Source organism: Lampris incognitus, chromosome 3 (assembly GCF_029633865.1).
Source record: "Lampris incognitus isolate fLamInc1 chromosome 3, fLamInc1.hap2, whole genome shotgun sequence".
Taxonomy (NCBI): Eukaryota; Metazoa; Chordata; class Actinopteri; order Lampriformes; family Lampridae; genus Lampris; species Lampris incognitus.
Genome location: NC_079213.1, coordinates 88,299,933 through 88,323,869, shown reverse-complemented (window position 1 = coordinate 88,323,869; position 23,937 = coordinate 88,299,933).

Here is a 23,937-nt window from a genome sequence, read left to right as displayed (position 1 = left end):
GGAATATAATGTGATGCAAAGTTGTGAGATCCGAATGAGATCAAACCAGGATTCTCAGAAATGAGAATGAAAAGAATTAGGTCAAGTGTGCAAAACAACAGAAATGAAGTGAAACAGAGCTTAAGATGCAGGGCAGAAAATGAGGAATTAACAGAGTAAATGGCAGGAGCGGGGTGGGTGGGGGTGGGGGGTGGTAGACTGCCGGCGGTTCCAAATGTCTCACCAGATGTTCCTCAATGTGAGCTCTGCTCCTCTGAGATGTCTCCCCATTAACCTGGCTTTATTGTTACAGATGTGCCGCTATTGACTCAGCGCACCCTTGATTTACACTCGGGCACAGAGCAGACGGGCCACGCCTCTCAGGACCCTCAAAAGCCAATGCTGTGGCCGGGAGGAGGGAGCAGCAGGAGAAGCAACGAGTTGGGCGTAGTGAGGAAAGATTATAAGGGAGGACAGCTCTTATCTATTTGTGTAACTGCCAGCTTTTGCAACTCTTTCTCAGTGCCACGCTGTGCCATGAGATATCTGCCATCGAAGAGGAAGCTCAGGAGTTTCCATGACTTGTTCTGTTGGATGGCACTGTGTAGCACCGAGTCTTGCCTTCCCTGCTCCTCCATATTCAGCAACCTCCTCTCCCTTTTTCTGTCTCTCCTCTCCCCTGTCGCCGTTTCCTCTCAGCTCACAACAGGCTGTGGAAAAGAGTTGGCGGGAGACAAAAAGACACTGCTTTAATCAATACCACAAGGCCTTCGCTGAAGAGCAGAGAGAGAAAGAGAGAGAGAGAGAGAGAGAGAGAGAGAGAGAGAGAGAGAGAGAGAGAGAGAGAGAGAGAGAGAGAGAGAGAGAGAGAGAGAGAGAGAGAGGAAAGTAAGTATGTGAACCGGAGCTGTGATGGAGGATGTCACCATGCCAAGTTGTATGCAGACCGACTATGCTCACCAGTTATTCTGTAAGTTTGACAAAAGCCTGGATAATGAGATCATGAGACAATGGATGCAACCATGACCAGAAATAACCAATTTGAGGTTGTGTTTTTTTTAAACATTTGTCCACGTGCAGAGTTTTATTGTCATCACTCGCGGACCTCTAAGCAGACATCAGACCACTCTGCACACAAAGTCTGCATCAATAAGGTTTACGTTCCTTCAGTTATATACCTTCACATATGGGAGTAGCCCAATACTATCACAGCCTTTTACCGCAATCAATTAACTTTTACTACAATCAGTTAGGTCTAGAGCTGTGTGAAAGGACATGTCATTGACAGTTGTTGAAGGAGGTTTGATGAGAAGTATTCTGTCATAATACCGTCCAGATTTTCCAGGCTACTGCGTGGCTCTGAGTTGGTGACCTCCAGTCCTTTAACCTGATTATTTAGCCATTGGTTGCCACCCCCAAACCAAAACTGACCAAAGTGCCATACAATAATAAAATAGAGACAGGGACATAACAGTTTAGAAACAGCCAAAAGGAAAATTAAATGACAAAGTGGGCGCAAGAAAAATAGGCAGGTCGAGAATAATTAAAGGCCAAGGAATAATGTGATGTTCAGATTACTATATGCAAAGCAACAGGCAGCAATTTATGTTCAATGGAAGACAGTAACATGACGCTACTACCACATGCCCAATACACAGCGCAGTATGACAGGCTAAAAATCAAAGTTGACCTTGCCTCAACTTTTTAGTATTGCTTTTAGCGAAGCATCAACCATTCATGTTGTTTTACAATTTACACTCCCCTTCTCCTTTCTCCTGAAATTCATAGTCCTTCCTTTTTTTTTTAAAAATTTATTTCTGATTTTTCCCTTTTTTCTCCCAATTTAGTGGCCAATCGATCCCTGTTTTAATTCAAACACCCACCCTCGCACTGTATGCGTTCGCCAACTGCATCTCTCCGGCCGGCAGTCTCGAAGGAGACCACCTCGCCACTTTCGTGACAAGGCGACTCCAAGCCGAACCACTGTTTTTCCGACACACACAGAGACGCATTCACGTGACGAACACAAGCCGACTCCGCCCCCCTCCCGAAGACAGCGTTGCCAATGATCGCTGCTTCGTCGAGTCCGGCCATAGTCGGATCTGACGAGACCGGGGCGCGAACCCCAGTCCCCAGTGGGCAACTGCATCGACACAGAGCCGATGCTTAGACCGCTACACCACCGCGGACCGAAATTCATAGTCCTTCCTAAATGGAGGAAAAAGGTATGTTAACTGCAGAGGTGTAAAAACCAGGTCCAGAAAGTAAATGTGCTCCAACCATGTTACCAAACCAGCTGATTTCATTCCCTGCCTAGTTGAGGAGTGGTGTTGACTAGAATCTGTTGGTGTAGTGCATGAGTGGAGCAAATACATGGTTTGGACTTTTACCTTCCGGACCTGGTTTTTACACCTCTGGAGCTGTTAGTCAGTTTCTATTTGCTGTGTATTCCTGAACTTATCATACAGCAATCGTTGGAGCACCATCTATAACATTTTTTTTGGCTCAGATTAACTGTATATTTTTAAACACACATTAGCTAGCTGTAGTAACATAATTTAGCTAATTGCTTGCTAATGTTAGCTAGCTGTATGTTGTGCAAACTGGGATAACTGCTTCATGAATAAGGAAGCACTTGAGTGTCACTTAACGTGTGAGAAAACGTACCTTGCTACACTTTATCATTTTGTAGTTTTGTAGCTCACAATATGAAAGCAGAATAAAGTATTTTTGTTCTTGAGGGATTTTGAGAATTTGGTAGCGGGGATAATTTTTAGCAATGTGCTAATCAGTGGATGCTCTCAGTAATTTCAGACGGCAATTAAATTGGCTGACAGTAAAAGCTGGGAGCAAACAGAGTCCAGAGACATAACAAAAATAATAATAACAAAAATTAAAAAATAAAACAAAATATAAAAAGGTACTCCTGCTGCTCAGTCTACCACATCATTAGAGCCTTGAAAATAGTGAGGATAATGTTTCAAATTCTGTTTGCCATTCCTCATAATAAAGTATAAAGTTGTGTGTCTAAAACATACATCATCTGTTAAATGTTATTCCTAAAACTTATTACTTGGCTTTTTACCAGAAGTAAGTGTGATACGCTGATGCCAAGAGGAATGGCCGAGTTGCTCTCTGCTGAATTTCAAGGTCTTAAATTACAGGATGAATTACAGAACTGCTGTAAACTGAAGAGCACAAACAAATACCAATTATTAGCATGTCTCCTGCTCATTAGTCACTGCTGAGACAAAGTATGAACACATGTTGTCCTTTTCGGTCTCCCCCATTCAACTCCAGAGCTGATCTGTGCCGACTTGAGCACGAGTCCACCGGAGTGTCTCCATACCAAGCTGTTGAGGTGGTATTGGTGGTGGTATAGGGGGTGGGGGTTGAATTGGGGTGGGGTAGGTAGGGTGGAGTTTCTCTGGGATATTTTCCCTGCTCATCCTCTCCTCCTTCCTTTTTCCTTGTCTCAAACCCCCCCTCCCCCCGGCCATCTCTCCATCATAGCCCAGGGCTCCTTGTAATCGTCCTCTGCCGTGCTGATTGGACTTTTCATTAGTCAACTCCCCACGGCTTGGTGTGACCTCCTGCGGGTCACTGCCTACTGATTACAGCCTCTCTTTTTCTCTGTCTCCATCTTCTTCATCCTCTCCTTGAAGAAGGGATGGCATGACACCGGAGTACTATATCCGTGAGGCAGCCTCCTCTCCCAGGTCTGGGGGGTCACCATATTGGAGTAGTTGTAAAATACTAAAAATATACCATGGAGTACTATCACTATACATTGTGTATTATCATTAACACACACACAGTCAGGGAGGGAGGTTATGAAGTTGTCACTGGTGTTATGTTGAATGCACTGCGGCAAACTGAAAAATGTTTATGACAGTATAGTTGTTTAACTGCAGTATGCCATGAAATACTATGAGGCAAGAGGGTAAATTCAGCCTCTGTTATGATGGGCACTTCTTCAGACGATTACAGCTGTCTCTGCATATTTTTTGCTTGACGCAGAACCTTATTGGATCTCAAGCATTACCTACCGCCTATGACATGTCCTTGGAAGTCAACAAACCACCTATAACTCAGCTGCTGAAGCGATTTTAATGATGTGGCTTCACCACAGGCTGCCGGCGTAGCGTACACGTAGCGCGGGTTGCATCTAAAATGTGTACTGGAATTGCACAAAGCGTGTGTCTGAGGGAAGGACAGACATATTTTTTTGGTGTTTGGCAGGCTGTGACCTTGTCCAAATGAAGCCGTGAACCCCACCACGTCGCCTGGCCTCATCTCTGTTGCCCCAACTCCTGGCACACTCCAAAAGCTGGAACAGATTACTCCCCTGTGCCTTTGCCCCAGCCCTGATTGCTGCTACATCCAGATAGGCTTTCAAGTGGCGTCCTGTGTGCACAGTGCCCCATGGGATACGCCCTGGTGCACCACACATGGGGACTATTACCCAGGCTGGCGGAGGCCTGTGCGTGCCGCATTGGTGGGGCAGACATTCCCCTCATCCATTCTGTAACAACAGCCCCCTTCCTCCGTCATCACAGTACATCAGACATGATAGTTCTGGTGTATGGACTTAGTCAACTCCAGAGTAGTCTTTACCTCACTCAAACGATGTAGGTATCTACTTTGAAATAACTTTGTCCAGCACAACAGTGCAGTCAATGAGTTGAGCTGAAATCAGACACATAAACATACAGAAGGACCGTGAGACAGTCAGACACACACACACACACACAAAGCCCTTAACAGCATTTCCTAAAGAATCTAATTGCATGGCAAAGTGGGGAAGCCGTCATGGAAATGACTTTTAATAAAGCAGTGTCGGCCGCTGTCTTGCCAAGTCCTGTCAAGACTGATGGGGGAAAATGTCTGCGACTTGTAAAATCTGGGGTGGGTGATGCTTTGCAGCGATGCCATGTGCATCCATATGACCTGTCTCCGCCAAAGGTCACGCAGTTGAGATGACCCCAGGGTTTACAAGAGAGGGGAGGTAAAGAATGCGGAGGTGTGAAGCAGATATCCTTTGGAGAGGACATCACCGGTACCCTCGCCTATCAGCGTTGGTAGAACTTGTGTGTGCCAGAATAATATAGATAATTACGTATTTACGTGTGTTTGTGCTTGTGTGTCAGTGTATGTGAGAGAGTGTGTTCGTGAGTGAGACAGAAAGACACAGAGAAATACAGTGACTCAAAAGAAAAGGCTGGATGTGTCTGTAAATAGGGGCCTGTGTTGTATACAAAGACTCTGTCATCCACTTGAGAGTGAGGGAAACAACTGTTTATCTGAGTGTTCGGCACAATGCCCTCCACCAAAAAAAAAAAAAATATATATATAAACAACTCTGCAGACAATAGCTGAGCTTTTCAGATTCCTTCACCGTGAACTTGTGTGGGAGAGAGAAATAAATACAGAAAATTAAACCCGTTGCAGGGATCAATAAGATAACTCTGCAGATGTTCTGAGGGAAAACAGCAGGTAGAGGACCTGACTCCCAAATGCAGAGTTAAAGATGGCAGAAGAAGAAACAGAGTCTGAACTTGCATGGAGGTAAACCACATAAGAAAGATTTAGGACAAATAAACACGCCATTCATGTGGTTAGCGAGAAGCTAAGCTGCAGGGATTTAAAATACAGGGAATTTATTTATTTTATTTTTTTCAAAAGATGCATTTTAATAGGTTTCGGATTAAAGTCAGGAGAAGAAGGAGCGGAGACAAAGGCATCACCAATAAAATAGCAATTATCCTCCAAGTCTAAGTCACATTTTAAGGCGGTATTGGGTTTAAAGATGATTCAGTGCATTAGTAATCACCAAGTGTCTTCGTTCTTTGTTTATCCATGGTTAAGTGATCAAAACAGGGCTGCAGACCAGCAACAGAAACGGTGGCTGCTGGCCTCAGAAGTCCGTGTGTCAGGTTCACTGAAAGCAACCAAAATGGAAAGAACACAGTCAAATTTCTCCCCGTATATCCTTTAATTAGTCCAATCAATACCTATCCACGCAACTGATTACGTTATATGGCATCATTACAGTGATATCCTCCTTTTTAGAATTTGTTTTTCTCTCTTTCCTCCAAGACTAAGAAGGTAGTTCCCCCTGATTTGTCGGCATTATGAGTCAGGGTTGCAGTGGCGTCACAGGTTGCTATTTCCAACCACCGATTTGCCTCTTTAAATGATGTTGAATAGGCAACATTTTACATGAGAGGATTATAACAGCACAAGACGAGGGAGGTTCCTCGCATTGCATTATCAAGAGTAGTGACTATGGAAAATCATCTCAAGCATTTTAATGGATTCCTGATTATTTAATTGAATGAGCTTCTCATAATGACCAGTTTGTGTCTTCCCGTGGCCTTTTGCGGTAGAAAAAAGGGGGGTTTCAATTTAAATCAATAAACTTGATTTATCTCTGCAGTGCCACTTTTGTTGTAAAATCCCATATATTTAAACATTACATTATTCATGTACAGAAAACACTGACCTTGACAGAGACAGTTATCTCTCCCACCACACTTAAAGATAATTCCTATTTATATGCAGCATTCAGATCAACAAAATCTGCACAGCTGAGACTGCACTAATGGAAGTCATGGTGTCGACTCCCATCCAGGGCCGTAGCCAGGGCTAAATATTTAACCGAAGTCCAGTAGAGCGGGTTTATTTTATAGCTCTACATTTGCACTTTTTTTTACTCTTTCCCCAGGAAAATTTGACTTTCAGACATGCAATTTCCTGCATTCTGGTGAATTTTAATGCATGTGACTCTAAATGTAATCTACGAACAGCAAGTCGACTTTTAGGACAAATAGTTGAAAATATTCTGGAAAAATAAAAGTTTATTTTAACCATTTTCTAAAGTAACATAACAACATAATCTGACTGCCTGTGATTACTCATCTACATCATTATCATTATTTTCATCACACACATCACTTGAGGCAAGTGTTCTGATTAATTAGATTGTTAGCCTAATTATAGACAAATGTATAGTGCACTATAACTGAATAGTTTGGAAATATGTGAAAATTCAGATGAGTGAAAGAGTACGTACTGAGCTGGGTATTCCATACGGACCGGTTCAACAGATATGTGAACATGGTAAATATGTAATGTTAATATTTACCTAGGGTGACCATATTTTGGTTATCAACAAAGGGGACGCTTAGACAACATACCGACATGTACCTGGCTGTGCTGAATGACGGAAGGTAAGCAGGTGTGGGTTTGGCTAGTACTCGGATGGGAGACCTCCTAGGAAAGCTTCAGTAGTGGGAAGTAGTGTTTGTGGGCCAGTAGGGGGCAGTCTTCTCTCTGGTCCTAATAAAAACAACAATAAAAGCCTAATGCCCCAGTGCAGTGACGGGGATAATGTGCTGTAGGAGATGCCGTCCTTCGGATGAGACGTTAAACCGAGGTCCTGACTCACTGCGGTCATTAAATATCCCATGGCATTTATCACAAAGAGTAGGGGTTCTCTGGTGTCCTGACAAAATTCCCAACCTGGCTCTCTCCATCTGGCCACCAAAACACCCCCCCCCCCAATGTAATTCGCTCAATGATTCCTCCCTCTCCACCTCAAGCTGATGTGTTGTGAGCGTCCTGGCACGAAATAGCTGCTGTGCATCACCCAGGTGGGCGCTACATATTGGTGGTGTTTGAGGTGAGCTTCCCCCTTCACTATGAAGTGCTTTGGGTATCAAGATAAAGCATTATAGAAATGTCATCCATTATTGACATTTATCATTAGAATGTAGGCTCTCGTTGTTCTTATCACTCCAACCATCAGATGTGACAGAAACATGGTCGCTTATCACTAAGGAATAAGTTCTAATTGGCTGAAATTGTGGTGGACACGTATTGGGGACAGAATTCAACCCAGGAACTAAGGGTTAAGTCATGGTTGCCCTGGCAGGTTAACGCAGGGTTAAGTTATGGTTGTCCAGCCAGTTTTCTGGTTATTCTTGCCACCTCCGCTCAGTCGAGCTGGGTTTGGTTGTCTCTCTGATTTACCGTGGATTAAATAAAGTTGCCTACACGGCTAAAGTGTGAACCTACGGTCTTCTCCGTTCCTTCGGCTCTACACTGGTGACCCCGACGTCGGTTTTCGGATACGTTTTCTGAAACCACACACATTATGGCTACGAACGCCGTTGCAATTAAACTGCCGGAGTTTTGGGAGTCTTCCGCGGCTACATGGTTCGCGCAGGCTGAGGCACAGTTCGCGCTCAGAGACATAACAGCAGACGAGACCAGGTACTACTACGTAGTGGCAGCGCTGGGGGGCGCTACGGCTTCCAGGATAAGCGGTTTCATAACCAACCCACCGGCCGATGGTAAATACGCCGCACTTAAACATCTCCTCCTTGAAACTTTTGAACTGTCAACAACGGAGAGAGCACGTCGCCTCTTCGCAATTCAGGGCTTGGGAGATGGCAAACCATCGGAGCTAATGAGCAGGATGTTAAACCTACTGGGTCAAGAAAAGCCATGTTTCCTGTTTATGGAGCTGTTTCTGCGCAACATGCCGCCCCACGTCCAGACTGCGCTCGCTAACTCCACCATCACTGATCCCCGTGAGCTGGCAAAGGAGGCTGACCGATTCTTCGTCGCTACACAACGTTCCTCCCACGCCGGGGTGCTGGCTCCTACCTTCACTGGCCCCCCGCCGACATCGCGGGCGTGGCCCGACGGTGGCGCCACAGCATCAGACCGCTACAAGCCCTCTGGACTCTGTATGTACCACGCTGGTTTTGGTGCGAACGCTAAACGGTGCCGTTCCCCCTGCAACAACAGGCCGACGGGAAACGAGAGGGCCAACACTCAGTAGTGGCCATGAGTGTTGGCGATACGAGCAGGCTACTCTTCATCCTCGACACCATCTCCGGTCGGCGATTTCTTTGTGACACGGGCGCACAGCGAAGCGTGCTCCCTGCTACTGACGTCGACATCATGGGCGGGGAGCGGGGCCCCCAGTTGGCGACGGCTGACGGCAGCCCTATCCACACCTACGGCGTGCGGTCTGTAGAACTGTGTTTTGGTGGACAACGTTTCACGTGGGAGTTCGTCATGGCCAATGTAACGCTTCCCCTCCTCGGAGCTGATTTTTTGTGCGCTTACGGTTTGCTAGTGGACATTCAGAGCAGCCGTCTGGTCGATGCCTTAACCTTCTCCTCCTTCGCATGTACGCGGAGGGAAGCGGCCTATGCAGGTCTAGCCAACTCTCTCTCAGAGGCAGACAAGTTCAACCGCCTCCTCGCTGAGTTCCCTGACCTCACCCAGCCTACCTTCTCTGCACCCACCGCTAAGCATGGGGTGGAGCATCACATTGCTACGAAGGGGCCCCCGGTCTACGCCAGAGCCAGGCGTCTCGACCCCGCCAAACTCGCCATTGCCAAGTCTGAGTTCGAGCACCTGGAACGCATGGGGATCATCCGCCGCTCAGACAGCCCGTGGGCGTCCCCACTCCACATCGTCGCTAAGCCTGATGGAGGTTGGCGCCCATGCGGGGACTACCGCCGACTAAATGACGCCACCACGCCCGACCGCTATCCTGTCCCGCATATCCAGGACTTTTCTGCAAACCTGTCTGGCAAATGCGTCTTCTCAAAAGTCGACCTAGTCCGTGGTTATCATCAAGTTCCCGTGCACCCCTCAGACATCCCCAAGACAGCGGTGACTACCCCATTCGGCCTATTTGAATTCCTACGAATGCCATTTGGACTCAAAAACGCGGCCCAGTCCTTTCAGCGGCTGATGGATTCAGTGCTCCGTGGCCTTCCTTTCATCTTCATCTATTTGGACGACATACTCATCGCCAGCGCCTCCGAGGAAGAACACCTATCCCATCTTCATGCCCTCTTCACACGCCTCAGCCAGCATGGGCTGATCGTCAACCCGGCGAAGTGCCGGTTTGGGCTGACAGCCATTGATTTCCTCGGGCACCGCATCACTGGGGACGGGGCAGTCCCCCTGCCCTCAAAGGTGGAAGCGGTGGCGGCCTTTCCGCGCCCCCAAACAGCTCGTGCGCTCAGGGAGTTCATCGGGATGGTGACATTCTACCACCACTTCATTCCCCGAGCCGCCTTTATCATCCGGCCACTGTACGAGGCGCTGAAAGGCATGTCCCCCAACCAGGCGGTCGACTGGACAGCAGAGCGGGACCGTGCGTTCACCGAGACTAAAGCTGCGCTCTCCCAGGCTACCCTGCTAGCGCATCCTTCACCTACAGCGCCTATTTCCATAACCACGGATGCATCGGACTATGCTGTTGGTGCAGTTCACGAACAGTGGGTGGGGGGGGCTTGGCAGCCTTTGGCCTTTTTCAGTCGCCAGCTTACACCCCGAGAGCGCAAGTATAGTACTTTTGACAGGGAACTCCTCGGTCTCTGGCTCGCCGTCCGGCATTTCCGTTTCCTGCTAGAGGGCCGCGAGTTTACTGTGTACGTGGACCACAAGCCCCTCACGTTTGCCATGTCCAAGACGGCCGAGCCATGGTCCGCTCGCCAGCAGCGACAACTCTCCTACATTTCGGAATTCACTACCGACATCCAGCACGTCGCTGGTAAGTCTAACCAGGTAGCTGACTGCCTCTCTAGGGCAGTGATTGGAGCGGTCCACCTAGGCCTTGACTATGCACAGATGGCTGCTGACCAGGCCACGGACCCGAGCATCCTCCGTCTCCGGGCCTCCGACACGGGGCTCCGCCTGCAGGACGTTCCTTTCAGCGACACAGGTGTCACCCTCCTGTGTGACGTCTCCACAGGACAGCCCAGGCCCATCGTCCCGCACAGCTGGAGACGCCCCGTATTTGAAGCTGTGCACGGCCTCTCTCATCCAGGCGGTAAGCCATCCGTGCGCCTGACCTCTGCTAAGTTTGTGTGGGAGGGACTTAAGAGAGACGTGAAAGCGTGGGCCGACTCGTGTGTTGCCTGTCAGCGGGCTAAGATACACCGCCACATTAAGGCGCCCCTGGAACGCTTCGCAGTGCCGGAGAGACGATTTGACCATGTCCACGTCGACCTGGTTGGTCCCCTACCCCCCTCCCATGGGTTCACCTACCTCTTCACTGTGGTGGACAGGACTACGCGCTGGCCTGAAGCTGCTCCCCTGGCATCCACGACGTCTGCTGATGTGGCCCGGGCTTTTATTGGGTCGTGGGTCTCACGTTTCGGTACGCCTTCCGACCTTTCATCTGACCGCGGGCCACAGTTTACCTCAGAGCTATGGAATGCTGTGGGTGAGGCTCTGGGCGTCAAGCTTCATCGCACTACCGCCTACCACCCTCAGGCGAACGGCCTATGTGAGCGCTTCCACCGGTCCATGAAGGCTGCGCTTCGGGCTACTCTCAAGGACTGCAACTGGGTCGACAAGCTCCCATGGGTCATGCTGGGCCTGCGGACCGCCCCGAAGGAAGACCTACAAGCCTCCTCTGCGGAGCTGGTGTATGGCACGCCGCTGCGAGTCCCAGGCGATTTCATGCCCAATGCAACGCGTCCCTGGTCAGCTGTGGACCAACGAGCCTCCTTGCTGGACGGGGTCAGAGCTTTCACACCCGTCCCTACCGCCCAACACGGCGCTCCGGTGTCCCAGGTGCCCCCAGGTCTGCAGTCAGCGGACTACGTGTTCATCCGTCACGACGCACACTGCCCCCCTCTGCAACCCCCTTATGACGGCCCCTTCCGCGTCCTGGAACGGGGAACTAAGCACCTGGTGGTGGATTTTGGGGGCACGGCCGAGCATGTTTCAGTGGACCGAGTTAAACCCGCACACCTGGACTTGACGCAGCCGTTGGAGTTAGCCCAACCTCCTCGTCGCGGTCGTCCCCCGGCTCCGCCTCCTCCCCCCGTGGAGGCCCGAGCTGCCTCTTCTGCTCCTCAGGCCGACCTCCACAGGCCCGCGTCAATGCCTCCCAGAGACACTCCGGCCCCTGTTATCCGGAGCCACCGCGGACGGCCTGTCGTCCCCCCGCGCCTGCCTGACTTCGATTACTAGGGCGAATTCTGGGGGGGCTCATGTGGTGGACACGTATTGGGGACAGAATTCAACCCAGGAACTAAGGGTTAAGTCATGGTTGCCCTGGCAGGTTAACGCAGGGTTAAGTTATGGTTGTCCAGCCAGTTTTCTGGTTATTCTTGCCACCTCCGCTCAGTCGAGCTGGGTTTGGTTGTCTCTCTGATTTACCGTGGATTAAATAAAGTTGCCTACACGGCTAAAGTGTGAACCTACGGTCTTCTCCGTTCCTTCGGCTCTACAAAATAAGACTTATTTGACAGGTCAATACAACCATAGGGCCTAAAGAGGAATTCACTCAGATTTGTTGACTGTTCTGCCTAAGCTATGCTCTAACTTGATACCGACCAATAAATTAGCATGCCGATATTATCGGCTGATATGAGCTAATTGCAAAATCGGTATCGGCTTTTACAATGGCAGATACATGTTAAAAAGGAAACGGAGAGACGGAATATTGCGCGTAGTTTGCAACTCCACTGTAGACAGCCATGTTTTGGAACTCTAAAAATCACAACAATCAGCTGACCCAAGAAGAGTAGAGCAGAATAGACCGTGGTGAAGTTAGTTTTAAGTTGGATATTTGACATGAACTCCGGATCCAGCGGCTTCCCTCCCTGACCGATTGCTCGAATGCAAACGTCCTCTTACTGCCAACCACAGAATTTACCCTTTGCACGTGACGTCACGTCCCACTCGCGGGGAATATGAACGCCATGACGGACGTCAGGAAGTGATAGACCGGGAAATTCAAAAGCGAACAACAAGAACAAACACAATATCGCGACGGATTAGTAGCTATTATAGTTTGAATTTAAGTGATGGCTACCAATAGTCAGAGTAATGTTGTGGAGTTGTCCTGTGAAGTGAGTCACCTTGTAGGACGGCACAAAGAGTGATATGTGGAGAAGCTAGCAATAGCAGGGTTAGCTACCGACCCGTACCTTCTTCCTACCGATGTGTTCACGGATCTAGCAAAATCGTCCCGAGTTCAATCCACACGATCTGTACCACTATGTTACCAACGGAGTGTCCCCATACACAGGTGCTGACCTAAAAGCATACAAAAGTCTGGATGCTTACCAGTTCTTTGTAGCTGGTTGGGTTACAGAATCGCGGTGCTACGCTCACAGCAGGGGGATGTACCTCATAATGGCAAAGGTAAGACATAGCTAGCCAGCTGTGTATGTTTTTAACCTGTTTCCCCTAGGATGCCATCAAAACTCAAATCGACTGTAACCAAAAGCAGTTCATACGTTCCTTGCCCTTTCATAGTAGGTTACAAAGTCTTGCCATCTAGCTAGCATTTGGGTCATTCCATAGAACGTGTTAAGTTTGAGTCCACAACATTCAAAGGGGACAAGGAGGCATAATAAAACTGTCAGTAATGTTTTCAGTGTCTGAAGCCACTGATTCAAGTGTACTGGTTAGCATGAAGCAAAATACAATTAAATAATAAATATACAATTTGTATATTTTTAGCTGTTTTTGTTAAATTACAATCATTTTCTAATGTCTACTCTGACTATTTCTCACATTCATGTAAGGTAACACTTAAAAAATATCTCATAAATCTCAGACATTTATTGTTCTTATGAGCAAAAATACTTCCCTCTTCATATGAAATGTGTTAATTAAATTAAAAGTGCATAATTTTTGGTTAAAATATATAATATATATTTATATATATATATATATTTTACATATTTTATATATTTTAACCAAACATTATTGAATTTGCCTCAACATACACAAAAATATCCCACCAAAACAGAGACATAATAGCCCATGCTAAAGACTCAATCTTATACCACAAGGGAATACCATGGCAGAAACAAGGTAACAGAAAATTTGATGTGACCATGGGCAGCTTCAACGGGGCAGAGACCTGTGAGCTAGTGGGCTTGTACTTGTTGTCCCAATTACAGGTCCTAGACATCAACGTCGGGCTATATAGAGATGACAGGCTGGCAGTCTGCAACAAATCGGCAAGAGAAGTCGAGAGAATAAAAAAGAATGTGGAGTGTATTTGCAAACAGTGGACTAAAAATTACAATTGAGGCTAACAAAAAACAGATTGACTTCCTCGACATCTCTCTAGATCTTAGAAATGGTACATACAGGCCTTACATGAAGCCCAACAATACACTACAATACATCCATAGAGAAAGCAATCATCCACCCTCCATTTTGAAAAATATCCCAGTGAGCATAAACAAAAGACTCTCATGTTTATCATCAAACGAGGCCATCTTTAATGAACTAGCCCCCCCCCCATACCAGGAAGCCTTACAGACATGTGGATATGATTTCAGACTTAAGTACAATCCACCACCAATTAGCGACAGCCAGCAACAACAACAACAAAAAGTGCAACAGAAGGCAAAACATCACCTGGTATAATCCTCCCTACAGCAGCACCGTGGCCTCTAATATTGGAAAACAATTTTTCAAACTTTTGGATGAATGCTTTACCCCAGACCATCTACTGAGAAAAATATTCAACAGAAACACTGTCAAAATGAGCTACAGCTGCATGCCAAATGTCCAGCAGAATATTTCATCCCACAACACAAGCATCATGGCCAAGACACAGACCCGCTAACCGTAACCAAGCACCCCCAACTGCAAATGCCGTGTTAAGACATCATGTCCTCTAGAAGTAAAATGCCAGATAGAGGGAGTCATCTACCAGGCATCGGTGACAAGAGAAGACAACTGCAGTGTGGGCACTTACGTGGGATTAACAGAGGGCCCTTTTAAAATTAGGTTTAACGCCCATATGAGTAGCTTCAGAAATGAGCATGCGAAAAATGCAACGGCCTTAAGCCGCCACAATTGGTCATTGGTAAACAAGAATATCAGTTATTCTGTCTCTTGGAAAATCCTTGCAAAGAGTAATGCATATTCAGTTAGGGGCAAAAGATGTAACCTGTGCTTGGCAGAAAAATATTTTATTATTTGCAGACCTGATATGTCCACCTTGAATAATAGAAACGAATTGGCCACCAGTTGTAGACACCGAGAAAAATATCTCACACCACTGATGTCAGGACAGCGGAGTCGCTGCCCATCTTTCGGTGCAGGTTGAAAACTCACCTCTTCAAGAACTACTACCCTGTTACTTGTTCTTAGCACTTATTGTATTCACTCATTAAAAAAAAAATCTCTTTCTTGCGCTTTTACTTTAACACTGGTTTTGCTCTTAGATGCTTGTTTTAGATGCACTTATGACCTCTGATGACTAGTAGTTCTCCTGATTTCCTACGTTAAATGCACTTATTGTAGGGGGTGCTTTGGATAAAAGCGTCGGCTAAATGACTGTAATGTAATGTAACGGGGAGTTCATTCCACCACTGTGGGTCCAGGACAGAAAAGAGCTGTGACCGGGTCAATCGGCAGCAGGGGCCTCTGAGTGATGGGGCAACCAGGCATCCCAAGGCAGCAGAGCGAAGTGGTCGGGCGGGGGTGTAGGGCTTGACCATGGCCTGGAGATAGGAAGGAGCTGTTCCTTTCACTGCCCTGTAGGCTAGCACCAGAGTCTTAAACTGGATGCGAGAAGCTACTGGGAGCTAGTTTAGAGACATGAGAAGGGGAGTTGTGTGGGAGAACTTAGGGCGGTTGAACACCAGACGAGTTGCAGCTTTCTGAACAAGCTCCAGAGGTCTGATGGCTGATGCCGGGGCGCCAGCAAGGAGGGAGTTGCCGTAGTCCAGCTGTGAGATGACCAGAGCCTGGATGAGCCTCTGTGCCATCTCGTCGGTGAGGAATGGGCGAATCATCCTGATGTTATACAGGAGAAATCTGCAGGAGCGAGAAACCGATGTAACGTTTGCAGCAAACGATAGTTGGTCATCCAGGATCACATCCAGATTCCTTGCAGTCTGAGTTGGCATCACCACGGTGTTGTCAATGATGATGGCCAGGTCTCAGTGCGGGCAACCTTTCCCCGGGAAGAACATCATCTCTGTCTTGCCCAGATTGAGCTTCAGGTGATGTGGGACCATCCACTCCGAGATGTCAGTCAAGCACGCAGCAATGCGTGTCTTTACTTGTGTGTCAGAGGTAGGAAAGGACAAGATCAGCTTGGTGTCATTAGCATAACAATGGTAAGAGAAGTTATGCGAGCAAATAACAGAACCCAGGGATGTTGTGTACAGGGAGAAAAGGAGAGGACCCAGAACTGAACCCTGTGGAACAGGTGTTCCACCCTACATATATATATATATATATATATATATATATATATATATATATATATATATACACACACACACACACACACACACACACAATCCAGATTCTAATAATAATAATTATTCTAATTACAAATTAATTAATTAATTATCTCATTCTAATAATCTGGATTATTTTGCTTCTTGTTTGTTGAGCACTTTCCCTACCATTGAAGGTTTCATTTAATGAAGTTTATAAGTTTATATATATATATATATATATATATATATATATATTTTACAAGACTACTTTAACAACAGACAACACTGTTGCTTAGCATTTTCTAATTGTGTGTGTGTGTGTGTGTGTGTGTGTGTGTATGTGGGTGAGTGTGTATGTTTGCACAATGTCAGTTGGATATGAGTGAGTAAGCATATTTCAAAGTGTTCAATTTAACACAAAATTAGTTCATGTGTACACTAAATATTTTAAAGGGGTAGATGGGAAATGAAAGCCTAACAGTATAATATAAACAAATTGATATTTCCCTTTTAACAGATTTTAATTTCATAGTTGCCAGTGCACATCAGTTGTGTGTGAAAGAGCCTACATAAGACTTTGTGTGATATAGCACACACCATTAATTCTGCTTTGGCTTCATGGTAAGCTTGGTACTATTTTCTTCTGTTACTGTACATGCATAACACACTATGCAGTAGTTGGACTGTGTACTGACGTCAGTTAAGAAATGTTTGCCCCCCTCGGTGCAAATGTCAAACTCCTCCCATGCATCTCTCTTTGTTTTTGCACAGGGCTCTGCATCACAGTGCTTTTTGTGACCTCACTCATCTCTGTTTAGCAGACAACCACAGTATGCTAACCTTGTTAAGACCTGAGCAGAAATGGCTTCTCCCTCGTAGATAACCATCAGTGTGTCTGCAAACTTCCATATGACACAGACCCGGACGGAACCGTGGCTCCGCAGAAGCCGGTCACTGTTCTGGAGAACGTCATGACTGGACAGTTTCATAGGACAGTGATAAAACTTTGTGTCTGAGGGATTTTATTTATTTCTTTAGAAGTTGGAAGTGTCTCTGGTCATTTCGGAAAATGGCCGAGATTAGTTTTTTGTTTTTGTTTTTTCCCACCCTGACAATCTATCAGAGGTTGGACATTTTTTCCCGTTTATTCTTTTTTTTCCTTCTTTTTTTTGCCAATTTTTCACTTGTGTTACTGACATGTGCTGATAGCAGGGTAAACAGCGCTCACCTCAGACTTCATGGGCAAATAAGAAACAGCTGCGGCGTCAATCCACAGGGACAAAGCCGACCCTTCCTTTTTCTTTATTTTACAACGTGTGACGTCTACATGAAGAGCTGTGGAGGAAAGCTGGTCACTGTCACAGTCACTTCGCCTTAACCACCAGCAATAAAAACAGTAGAGGTCAAAACAAGGGGTCAAGGCCTGCGCTCTTAATTTATATATATATATATATATATATATATATATATATATATATATATATATATGTGTGTGTGTGTGTGTGTGTGTGTGTGTGTGATTTGCAGAAAATCTGTTCCACACTCTGTGATACAACATGAAAATTTGACGTGTCGACAAAAAGGCTCCATTGTCCATGAATGGACAGCTAGCATTGACATCACAGGACATCTACACTTTTATTCAGTTAACTATCGATGTTTACGGGTTTGTCTCTCACTGTCTTAGTTTCGAGTAGTTGCGTTCAGCTGTAGATGCTGACTGCAATGTTGTGACGTGCATTGCAGATGAAAACCGCTCAGTTTGGGCCACAGCAACTGATCAAGGGGGACTTAATCATGCCAGTCATAGATCAAAATGACAAGGGGGGACTTGAAGCAGCTGAGTCTTTTACGGAGCGAAAACAAATAATTTCGGCTTGAATCACGATGAACTGTACCAGATTCATTTGACCAATCTCAAAGTATGACTCAAGCTCCACCAACTCCCCCGGCTGTTACCTTCCAGCTCCGTGGACGGCCCTGCTTATTGTCGATAGGGGCCGGTAATGTGATATACCGCCCCGCGGCAATAGCTGACATGCTATCAGCAGTGCCATAAATTCAACGGAAAATCAACAAGCTGGTTTGATTCTGGTGAAACTGCCGGGCTGCTGCAGTTAAATGAAATGCGACTTATTAACGACCGCTTGCGGGGCGTTACGTTTGAGCCTGAGAAATAATCAATAAAACCAAGAGTATCTGAAGAAAATGTAAAAATGAGCATATGTTTGGCCTCCGTACAGGGTGAGGCGAAAGACCACTTTGCATGAGTCAAGCGGAAATACATGATCGGGTGGACCTGTAAACAACCAAAAATATGACGGAAAACACCACTCCAAAGAGCCTGATTAAGTGTGTGTGTGTGGTGGTGGTGGTGTGGCGGGCGGGGGGGGGGGTTGCCATAAAATAATTACCAGATTTTTCCCCAACTGAATTATAGGGAAAAAGCATTTTTCTGGAAAACAAAATAAAAAGATTTTAAAAAGCCGTGGGCTGGCGCAATTAATCTCCATATGCACGGCTGATGTATTGCGACAAGCTTTCACTGGAGGAAATAAAGGGACATGCCACACAAATTGAGACAATCTGTCCCCATTTACTGGTGAGGGAAACAGTAGGGACGGGAGAGTAGCAGCTTTGGAGGTCCTATTAATCCATCCATCTAATAATAATAAGAAGAATGAATCTACATAACAGAAAACACAATCAATATGCCTGTTTTATTTGAACTGGTGAAAATTCAATATTTGCATGGAAATAGCCTTCACTGTGAGTGAGATTAGTGCATGTGATAGAATAGATAGAATATCATTCTTTTAGCTTTGAAAGACTGATACCGTTAAGATGTTAAGAAAGACAGATATAGATAGATAGACAGACAGACAGACAGACAGACAGAGAGAGAGAGAGAGAGAGAGAGAGAGAGAGATGGATATATATAGATAGAGAGAGAGAGAGAGAGAGAGAGAGAGAGAGAGAGAGAGAGAGAGAGAGAGATAGATAGATAGATAGATAGATAGATAGATAGATAGATAGATAGATAGATAGATAGATAAACATTCACACACAAAATGGCAGCATCGTCTCCTGAACATCAATGGTCGGCTTTTTAAATGTAACCCAAAACAAGTTCAAACTCCAGCACCACCACCACCACCACCACCCTTGTTGACATACCACAGTAATGCTCCACGTCGGCTCATTTGTGCCCGAGCATTCCTGGGGCGAGGGCAAGTTCAAGGAGACCTACCTGGTGTGAAAAGCAAGCTGCCAAGGACAGCCCCAGACGAGGTGTGAAGGCAAAGGTGAGGAGAGCAGTGTTTCTGATGACCTTTCTCCAGGAATGTTCTCTGTGTCAATCAATGCCAGGCCATGAGGCGCTTAGGTTTCTAGCTGAGATGGCTTCTCCGCTTTCCATCAGATCAGTGGAGGGATGTGACACCTGCAGCCTATGTGGGGATCATTTCCTGCCGCCAGAGTTGTACATAGCGAAATGTTGTTTTTCCAGCAACCCCAGTCGAGCCTGGCAGCCAAGCAGAGAGACCGGGCTAGCTTGATATGGATATATGTCTGCCTCGTCTGAGAGAGAACTACCCCCTGGCAGTAATTCACCTCTTTTTGAAGTGACTAAGCAGAAAAAATGCTTCTCTAGCGGCGGCGTCTCCAAACAATATTTTCTCACTAATGAGTGGGGTATACTGGGTCTATTCTGGTTTCTTCTGGGATACAAAATGACTCCATTTCCCTCCCAAATTGACCTAAGAACAACAGCAACATTTTCTGAGCATATTTTCTCAGTCGAACCACAACCGCAAGACCACAAACAAAACTGAACGCCATCGGAATGTACTGCAGACAAACTATACTGCGTGTCTCTGGTGTCTGTGAAGTCATGCTCCCACTGCAAGCATTGTTTTGTGTGTGTGTGTGTGTGTACATGTGTGTATATATGTGTCACCAAGGGCTCTTGGCAAAGGTACTTAATTTCTGCCAAGGAGTAATTGGCCCCAAGGGCAGCCATAAGTGGCTAGCCTATGGAAGGTAAGGGTCAAGACTGACCAATACCAGTAAAGACTGAGAGCCTCTATTGTTGATGGTCTACTTAAAATGAGGAGGAAAAAAAACATGTCTTTGCCCTGATTTCTTTCTAGCTGTTGACCACTTTCCCAGCAATTTCAATACTAGGCACCCTATGTTAAAATGAATGCTGTTCCTTACTCCACGTGAACCAATATTGCTGTTTGCTTGGGCAGGTAATCCCCTCTAAAATTTTAAAATTTAAATCTAAAATTAAAAAAATCAATTAAAATCAAGACTTTTCATATTACGACCTACTATAAGTGTGAATTTACAGATTCATCTGTTGTCGGCGAGGTTAAGGCCATGTGCATAATTGCATCCTCATGTCACATTCTTTGATTTGTGGTTTTTATACATAAGAATGGTTTGGTCTTTGAATTTAGATAACCTTTTACAAAGTTTCATCACACTGCAAGGAGGATCAGTCCCCCTCCATACAGCAGATCAGGAGGCAACCGCTTGGCTCCAGGACTTTGTATTCGCTAAATAAACTAAATACACTATAAAATACACAATATATATAGAAGGTCCGCTTAATAGGCATACTGTATTTCTCTATATGCTCGACCATACATTAGCTAATATGCTATGAGATTTATAGGAATTACAATCTTTTCTGCTGCCCTCCTATTAATCCCTCTACATCAGCATGGTTGATTACTTTGCCGATGCAGTCCGCGAAAGTAAGATGCAACTTCCCTAAGTGAGCTCCCAGCGCATGTGATTTACACTATCGATCCAACATCCTGATAAGAATTTTTAATTAATGAAGGAGGCTAATTGCCTAGAGACAGAAATCCGCCTGACCCTGAACGAGGCCTGATGATTTGCGTAGCGGCGCTGAGCCTAAGTTAATTGCTAGGCTGATTTGAGTCTCCTTGCCAGAGATAATACGCTGTGGCACATTTGAAAAATTGACCTGACTTTCTTCCTATTTAAAGATCATACATGGTGAGTGGGGAGTGAGTTAAGGCAGGGAGGGCTTTGGCGCTGTGAATTTCTGTGTATGTGAAATAGTGCCACGAATGAGGTGTAAAATATAGATCGTGTATTGGCACAGGGACGCATGCCAAATGTTGCCCATCATTTTCCTCATTTAGGTAATAAATATGGGATTCAGAAGGTCGGAACATGGAGGTTTGTGTGTGTGTGTGTGTGTGTGTGTGTGTGTGTGTGTGTTGGGGGGGGGATGCTGCCCTGCAAGGGGCTCTGAAAGCTTAACAACAAGCCCAGCCTTACCCTGAGTTAGGAGGACCACAAGGGGCATTTCCACAGCCTAAAGGCCTTCCATTAACTATTAATCTTCTCCTGGAGAGCAGTGGGAGAACAGTGGAGTCACAGCTGCCACCGGCTGCCCCCCCCCCCACCTCAACTCCAGCCTCCTCCTCCTTCCCCTTCTTTTTTTCCACTGTTTCCACTGGCAAACAATCAACACCTATGAGCTGGGCTAATTATTAAAAAAAAATACATTGGTTATGCATAATTTATGCTTAAAGCCCAGGGCTACCGGCATTAGATAAATATACCATCAGCATACTGAATTACAGCCACTTGAGATGAGAGGAAGAGTGCAGAGCCTTGGCAAAGAAACACAGCAAAAGCCGGACCTTAGCATTTCGTGGCCCGTAGTTGTCCCAGCCAAACAAACATAGTTGAACCTTGGCTGTAAAACGAGCATTAAAAGTCATGAATGTCTGCTCTTCCCACTGTTGGGCAATGCATCACGGAAAAAAGAAGTGTAAGAGCAGTACACGTATGCACACGCGGGAGAACAACGGGAATTAGGGAATATGAGCCATCGATGCGGCTTTTTGTTTTCCTAACAGGGCTTCATAACTTGAAGATATCATATGCATCATCTTAATTTACTTGGTTTCCTAAAGCAAGAAAAAAAAAAAAGAAAAGAAAGAAAAGCAAAGTCTACCTATCCATGACTTTTATACAAAAACTGACTGATACCACAAAAAAAAACGTTTTCATGTTAATTTCTTCACTCAAATGGTCACCATCTTTCCTGAATGAAGACGGCATGAATGAAGAATTCCTTTGCAGCATTACTGACAAATTGTTGAGTGCATAGTACTGAGGACCGCGGTGTAGTGTGTAAGCTAGTTGTGTTTTGGCTGCAGTCATATAAAGCTGTCACTGGTTGGTCTCGGCATGAGCCTCTGCAGGCTGTTGGTCTGCACCTCGGCTGGACCTGTTGACCTCGCAAGCCTGAGAAAGCAGCTCAGGACGGCTTTGCTGGGGCTTGCACCACGGCTTAGCAAAAACCCCGCAAACATAAGGAACTTCCGTCTCTTTCCCAGCCCTTTCCTCTGGCGATTTGGCGTCCGAGTGTGCAGCCCTCTGCACAGAGGGCTGGGATTTATGACCTAGCGGAGTGAGGAGATGGTGGAAAGCGGCCATTTCAGCGAGAAATAAAAACACTTTTCAGATGGTTATTGTACGGCCACCAAGAAAAACAAAAGACAACTTTCTACAGGGCCGCAGACCAGACTACATAAATACATCTATTCTGTACACAGCATTTAAATACTTTCTGCATCTCTGCCATTTGCTATTTTGGTTGAATAAATTATTGCTCCAATTTCTTTTTCGTTTGACTTGGAGGTGTCTTTTCTGGCAGATGTTTCATCTTGAAGGCAGGGTCATAGCTCCTTCGCTGATTTGACTTCCTTTGCCACAGGGCCCCAAAACTCTCGCAAAGGGCTTTGATAAAATACTTAAGACCTCTATCCAAAGCTGAACTCCAGACAAATACCAGTAAGAGGAACGGCCTTTGTGCCGCGGCCCACCCACGAGGGGAAATGAGAATTTGGACCAGATTTCTACATTGTTTTGATTCGAGAGACACGTAAAGAGTGACCATCTCCCAATGAACTGTGGACAGGGGAGAAGACAAGCGGACAGAGAATGAGAGAGAGAGACAGAAGAGGAGGGAGAAAATGGAGGGGAATGTAAAAGAGAGCACAACATTCCCAAGCGGGCCCGGTTAATTGCGCAGGATTGGAACCAGATGCAGCGCTGCAGTGACGTGATCTGAGGAGACCTTGAAGGTCCTTCTGGTTTGAGAGGGAAAGGAGGACCGGGAGACCAGAGGAGGATGGGGATAGATAGAGAAGATGACAATGAGAGATAATCGGGATGAACGGACGGCGTTGTGCTGTGTGACTTGGCCAGGGAGCAGAATGACAGATAACGTATTGTGTAATTGGGACAGCAATGGAAAAACCAGACCAGAAAAAAAAGAAAAAAGATCAAGATATCGCCACCATCTCTGAGAAAAAATGGACCCGAAACGTCCTAAAGGTCAAGCCGGCACTGCAGAGAACAGCCAAACGTTTTGTTGATCTCTGTGTTTGCATTATTAGCCTATCTGAGCCGCCACGCAGTTACAACCAACCTGTCTAATCAAATTAAGTCTTTTTTTGCCACGTTGTTCGCTACTAATTAATCGAAAATGTCTCCCTCTTAATGACAAAGCGGCAAATTAAGTCGTATCTGTATCTATCTCAGTATTCGCTCTCTGCCGGTGGAATAATGTCCCCTCCCATTGCGTGGCCAATTATGGCAGTGAGTGTCAGCCTGATTGTGCACAAGGGTAAACAAACGAAGGAGATAAGAC